Source organism: Elephantulus edwardii, unplaced genomic scaffold (genome assembly GCF_000299155.1).
Source record: "Elephantulus edwardii isolate Elephantulus edwardi_28Jun2011 unplaced genomic scaffold, EleEdw1.0 scaffold00020, whole genome shotgun sequence".
Classification (NCBI taxonomy): Eukaryota; Metazoa; Chordata; class Mammalia; order Macroscelidea; family Macroscelididae; genus Elephantulus; species Elephantulus edwardii.
Genome location: NW_006399770.1, coordinates 4705959 through 4713289, shown reverse-complemented (window position 1 = coordinate 4713289; position 7331 = coordinate 4705959). Strand labels below are relative to the sequence as shown.

General features: G+C 38.9%; 1 pseudogene; it reads left to right on the top strand.

Moving 5' to 3' along the window:
- Positions 1 to 6620, top strand: part of LOC102865868 — a 24398-nt pseudogene extending 17778 nt beyond the window's left edge.
- Positions 6621 to 7331: the final 711 nt, after the last annotated feature.

Genomic DNA, 7331 nt, shown 5'->3' with positions numbered 1-7331 from the left:
CACATCCTTCTCCCACAGAGCAGCTGGTGCCCTTGAACAGTATGCATTTAGGATTGTAATGTAGCTTCTTAGGGAGATGATAATCAAAACAATCATGGGATACCATCTCAGCCCAACAAAAATAGCAATATTCATTAAGACATCAAACAAGAAATGCTGGCCAGGTTATAGAGAGGCTGTAGTTCTAATAAATTGCTGATATGAATGTAATAGGTACAAGCACCATGGAAAGGAATTTGGTGTTCCTTTAAAAGTTGAGAATAGAAAGACCACTTGATCCAGTACTCACACTACTAGATATATATCCCAAAGACGTAAGAGCTGTAACACAAACAGATAACCTCACATCCATGCTTGTTGTAGCATTATTTATAATAGTAAAAATTGGAAACAACCCAAGATTGGAACAATAGATGAATGGATAAAGAAACAGTGATAAAGTATTATACATCACTGAGAAATGATCCAGAGTTTGTGAACTACTGTACAACATAGATGGGACTTGAACAAATTATGCTGAGTGATGTAAGTTTGTTACAAAAAGATAATTGTGGCACAAGACCACTAATTAAAAAACAATAAAACAATAAAATAATAATAATATAAAATAAAGAAAATAATAATTTAAAAAAGCTAAGGAATGGTTATACGCTGATAGAATCAATCCTGGAAGGTTAACAGGGATGAAAATGGGTGGAGAGGGAACCAAAAATTAGTAATAGAAGGGAAATGTAAAAAAAATTAAAATAAAAGGAATGGTGATATGAAATAAGTTTGTAACTGTTGTTATAAAACAAAGTGTACATGAATGAGTCAATGAAAATCAATAGTATGTGTAAACGTTCATTAAAAAAAAGTCAATAAGAGCCAAATACACACTAGATTATGTGAGTTTAGAAACCACCTCAATAATAGATTTAAAGTATTGAACACTAATGACTGGAGGCCAGGTGAGTTATGAGATGGCATCAAGGACATAATACAGAGTCTTTAAAAAGACAGGAAAAAAAGAAAAGATCAAAATGGATATTAGAAGAGACTCTAGAACATATTCTAGGATTCAGTGAAGCAAAAGCAAAGGGAAGAAATGAAGTAAGAGAGCTCAAAAATATATCTTAGAGAAGTCTGACAAGGTGAAGTAAAGCATAATGATGAAAAGTGCAAAGATCTGGAGTTAGAAAACCATGTGGAAATATCATGTTTGGCATTTTACAAGCCTAAAGAACAGAAAAGCAAACTCAAGCCTGAAATTGCAACATTGAAATATTGGGAAAATACTGAACAATAAGTACAGGAAGCATCATTTGCCCTGCATCCTTGGGCAATGTTCAGTTATTTCAGGAGGTAGTGTATGATCAAATGCCGATGATACTGAAGGAAGAAGTTCATATTACACTAAAAACACTATTGGGGAAAAAAGAACTCCAGATCTTGACAGAATACCAAAGAAAATATTTTGACAAATGAAAGCAAGCTTGAGATGTTGGAGATGCAAAAGAATTTGGAAGACAATTACCTGGACAATTAACTGGAGGAGAAATTATAAAATACCCTATCACACATAAGTAAAATCTTGTTGAAAAAATAATTAAAACCCAACAAACGATTGCAACAGTACATTGTTCGGAAACTGCCAGAAATTCAAGCAAGATTCAGGTGAGGCCGTGGAATGAGGGATATCATTGCTGATGTCAGATAGGTCTTGACTGAGAATAGAATATCAGAAAGAGGTTTACCTGTATTTTATTAGCTATGCAAAGACATCCAACTGTGTAGATCATAACAAATTATGCATAAGATTTCGAAGAATGAAAATTTCTGAACACTTTATTGTGCTTATGAAGAATGTACTACATGCCGTCGAGGTGGAAATATGCATGTAGAACAAAAGAAGCCCCTCAAACAGAACATGGAGATACTGCGTGGTTTAAAATCAGGAAAAGTATGATTGTATACTTTTAGCATACTTACTCAAATTGCATGCTGAGCAAATAACCTAAGAAACTTATGTGGAGAAGTGACAATAAGGATTAGAGACTCATTTACATCCTTATTAATGAAGATAAAAAACCCAATAGTCCTTACTATGGATTATACCTCAACATAAAGGAAATAAAAATCCTCACAGCCGGACCAATGTCATGATAAATGGAGAAAAGACTGAAGTTTCTAAGGATTTAATTTTATTTAGATTCCTACAACATCCATGAAAGCAGCAGTCTAGAGATCAGATATATTGCATCAGTCAAGAATCTGCTTAAAATGTTAAAGAGCAAAGATGTAACTTTGAGGCTCCTGACCCAAGTCATGGTATTTTTAAGTTCCTCCGATGGGTAAGATAGATGGACAACGAAGGAGGAAGATCAAAGAATTTGGAATATACCATGGGCTACTAGAAGGACAAACAAATCTGTCTTAGTGGACGTGCAGCCAGAATGCTCCTTAGAAACAAGAATGACAAGTCCACGTCTCCATTACTTCAGACATGTAATCAAGGAGAATCAGTGTTTGGAGAAGGATGATCACACGTGGTAGAGGATCAAAAAAAACCCTCAAGAAGGATTAACACAGACTACAACAGTGGACTCAGACACAGCTGTGGCTGTGAGGATGGGCTTTCTTCTGCTGCACAGTGTCCCTGTAGGTCAAAGTGACTCCATGGCAACCAACACCGATAGCATTCTCCTCTTAGAACATCGCAGTGCCCTTCACCGTGGAGATTTGATCACACTGTGTCAGTTTAAAGTAAATGTAGAGTGTTATAAAAACAAGAGAAAAAAGAAACATGTGCTTCTACAGCTTCTTTCATAATTTCATGATTCAAAATCACATAGTGTAAGTATGAAAACTAAAAACAAAGGAAAGAAGAAAAAGGAAAGAAGTCATTGAGATGGGCAGAAAGAAAGGAAATTAAAAGCTAAATTAAAATAAAATCCCACAGTCACCAAGTTGAGTTCAATTTACAGGGACCCTCTATTAGCTTTCCAAGGCTGAAAAAAATCATTATGGAACAACATGGTCTACCTTCTTTTGTGATGTGGCTGATAGGATTGTACTATCAACCTTTAAAGTTAGCAGTTTTTCCTAAAGCAAAGGCCCAAAGAGAAAGACTCTTTAAGCACTGACACAGCTGTGAGGATGGTGCAGTATCAGGCAGTTTTATTCTTGTTTATAAACCCGGGTCTCTATGAGTCGGTGTCAACTGGAAGTCACCTAACAACAACAACCTGACCCTCTGTGTCTGTCCTACTGTGTTATTGTTGTCTACTCTTGAGTTGGAACCAACCCATAGCTGATCCTCCAGTGGGTTTTAAGAAGCAGTTAATTGCACAAGAGGAGATTGTATTTCTCCCACAGAGAAACTGGTGGGCAGTGCAACACCTTACCACTAAGCCACTAGTTCACCCAATCCAATGGTAGTTCTTTAAAAGGATTTACACAAAAGACTGCCCTCTAGCAAGACATATCTGTAAAATAGATTGACTAGAAGGCATGCCACATAAAACTCTGACTCAGTGGTAGGGAGTTGTGCTGCCACAAGTTGGAATCCACAAGTTGCTTGATGGGAGAAAGATGGAAAATTTCCTCCCATGTGATTTGTTGCCTCTGAAAATCCATTGGAGGGTCAGCTATGGGTCATTTCCAACTTGATGGTATATAATAACAAAAGATATTAGTGATACAATCACTGAAATGTGACACTACTTCTGTTCTTTATTTTTCTTCCTCTTATATATTTAGTAATTCTCCACATTTACTGTGTATTCACACATTAAAGCTAGTACTAACACTTTCTTAGATACCTTGGATAATAAAGAGCTTACTTGTTCACCTGCTAGTATCTTGGGAAAGCCTCGGAATTGAGGCTAATGTAGTTGCATCTTCCTTACAGCAAGTGGCGCTATAAGCCAGTTGATCCTAAGATACTGTCCTCCCATCTTTTTCTTTTTCTTTTTTTTTCTTTTTGACAGTTGGCCATTGCTGAAATTGTAAGGCATTTTTGAAGCAAAGATGATAAAACTGTCTCTCATACTTTGGGCATATTGTCAGAAGGAGTCAATCAGTCCTGGGAGAAAACATCATTCTGGGAAAAGAGGAGGATCAAGAAAGAACAGAAAGACCCTCAAAGAAGTGGATTGACACAGTAACTGTAACAATGGACTTGAGCACGGCAGAGAATGTGATGATGGTTCAGGATGGGAGGTGTTCAGATCTGCTGTTCATAGGGTTGCTATGAATTGACTCAATGACACCTAACAACAACAACAGTTTAACGTAGTATTTTATGCTCCTCAGATCCGTTGCCATTGCTGTTATTTAAGCCTTATGATTGTCTTGCAACAGAGGAAAATCAATGGTGTTTACTATCTTAAATGAACCGGATGTCCATATGCCCAACCACTGCCATTGTTGTGACTCTGACTCATAATGACCGTGTAGGGGAGAGTAGAACTGCCCTTGTGTGGTCTCCAAGGCTGTAATCTATACGGCAGCAAACTGACACATCTTTCTCCCACAGAGTAACTGGTGGGTTTGAACTGTCAACCTCTCAGTTAACCATGCAGTGCTTAAGCCACTCCACCATCATGACTCCTTGTACAATGAAGCAGACCCCTGTTAGTTTACCCTGTGCTGCTCTGGTGTTATTCAGTCAACTAGCTAAGTGATTTTGGGCTGTGGATGCTGGGATCTAGTTTGGCACTTGGCACAAATGGCACTGCTTTATTATCTCTAACACTGTGGTTTCCAGAACAGAATCTCTTGAAGTATTTGTTAAGCAGGCATATATTCCTGGAACCCTCCCAGGCATGCTAAATGAAAATCTCTGTACAGGTGTGCTCATAGTGTGGCTCATAGCAAACTGTGGCTGACTCTGAGAAGAATGGGAATCCTGGAACAATTGATTGTTCTTATGTGAAGTCTATACTTGGACAAGGAGGCAGTTACCAGAACAGAGCAGGGAAACACTGTGTGGTTCAAAATCAGGAAGGTTGTGCATTAGGGATGTATCCTGTCTTGATACCTTTTCAATCTATATGCAGAAAAGATCATGCGGGAGGTGGGGCTGTATGAGGAGGAATGTGGCACCAGGGTTGGAGGAAGATTCATCAACAACCTGCTGTATGCAGATGACACAACCCTGCTTGCAGAAACTGAGGAGTATCTGAAGTGCTTGCTGCAGAAGGTCAAAGACTGCAGCCTTAAATATTGATTGAAGCTCAATATCAAGAAAACAAAGATTCTCACCACTGGGCCACAATGCAGCATCATGATAGATGGTGAAGAGATTGAGACTATTAATAGCTTTAATTTGCTTGGCTCCACAATCAATATTCTTGGTACCAGCAGCCAGAAAATTAAAAGATTAACTGCATTGGGAAAGTCTGCTGCTAGAGACCTCTCCAAAGTCCTGAAGAATGTCAGTCTGAAGACTAAGGGGCACTTGCTCCAGGCCATAGTCTTTGCAAGTAATTGCTCTGCTTCAGAAATCTGGACAATGACTAGGGATGATTGCAGGAAACTTGATGCTTTGAGCTGTGGTGCTGGAGAAGAATATTGAATACACCATTAACTGGTAGGAGAACTAACAGGTTTGTCCTAGAGAGGGTGAGACCAGGTTGCTCCTTGGAGGCAAGGATTCTGAGGCTTCATCTGACATACTTTGGACATGTTGCAAGGCGGGATCAGTCCTTGGAGACAGACATCACACTTGGGAGGGTGGAGGGACAGTGCAGGAGAGGAAGACCTTTGATGAAGTGGATTGATTCAGTGACTGGGGTAATGGGAGTAGGTGTGTCAGAGACAATAAGATTGGCACAGGATAGAGCAGGGTTTAGGGCTGTTGTATATAGGATTGTTATGAGTTGCATGTGATTCAATGGCACATAACAACAACAACAACAACACAGGTGTGCTAAACTAAAGTTTCTCTACAGGTGAGGCAGCACAAAACCTGTCAACAAATCTCTCCACATCTTTTGTAAAGACAAGGAAGTGTTATTAACTCTGACCTGGAATGTGATTTCTCATAGACAATTGTGGGGTCATATTCAGTTACTAAACACTTGAATTGTATGTTAACTTTCATTTACTCATTTACTGGTAAAAAACATGAAAATTATAGTGGAGCTCCAGCTTCCTTCCCTTCCTTTGTGCGTTCCTCTGTCATTCATCCTTGCAAATGAGCTGCATTTGCAGAGGTTGCTGTCACCATTATGAATGGGTCATGTTTCTATGAAGACATGCCATTTCCATTGTGTGACTCAGATATAAAAGAATTATAGAGAGATCCATGAGCTTCCTGCATAAATTAAGTTTAACTTTTTAAATACCCACACTATTTTAACATTTAAAATTTTTTTATATTGGTTTATACACAAACTTTCAATCTATTGTTTTTTCACATTGAATCTTTCCCACTTCCTTCACACACATCCCTGTCAAATTGTGTGACCCTGTGATGAAAATGATTTAAAACCAATTTATTGATGGTTCTCTGTGATTCAGGCTCAGGCTCTCTTTCTGAGTGCATGGAACACAAAGAAGAGAGGATGTGGCGTTTGGAGCCAGGAGATGGGCCTAAGGAGCTGGATAAGCCAGCTGGACCAGACTGCACATGAGCTTTCTGTGAGGAGGTGCCCCAGCACCAACCAGTCCTCGGGCTCTTCTTTCTTCCAATTCCAGTCATAGAACTATTGATCAAATTACCAAAGCACCAGGACATTTATAAGGATCCTCAGAATATCAGGTCCTCTAGGGATCTCCTGATCTCTGGTGACAGTTGACGAGGCCTTACGCTGTTAACCAAAAGGCTCAATTTGAGAGTGCCATCTTTCTCCATTGTTGCTGCTGGTGGATTTGAACCAGCAGAGAGAGATGACCTTTGAGTTAGCAGCAAAACTCCCTATGGATTCATCAACCAGAGCTCTCTACCATTTGGAGAAATAGTGTATTGTTGTTGTCGTCATTGTTAAGTGCCGTAGAGTCATAGACTCATATAGAGACCTTATGAAGAAAAGCCTTGAATGCAAAATTTTCATCTTTTCTCCAAGTTCATAGTTTCTGGAGGCAAGTTCATAGAATAATTAATTGGTGTCTTTGGATGATAGTGTTGGCAGAGAATGTTAAGTATACTGTGGACTGCCAGAGTGATGAACGAATCTGTCTTGGAGGAAGAATAGCCGGAATACTCCTTAGCTATGAGGATGGTGAGACTTTGTCTCAGGTACTTTAAGATTTGTTATCAGGATGACTATTCTTTGGAGAAGGACACAATTCTCTGTAAAGCAAGTCAATGAAAAAGAGAAAAATCCAAATGAGATGAATTGATA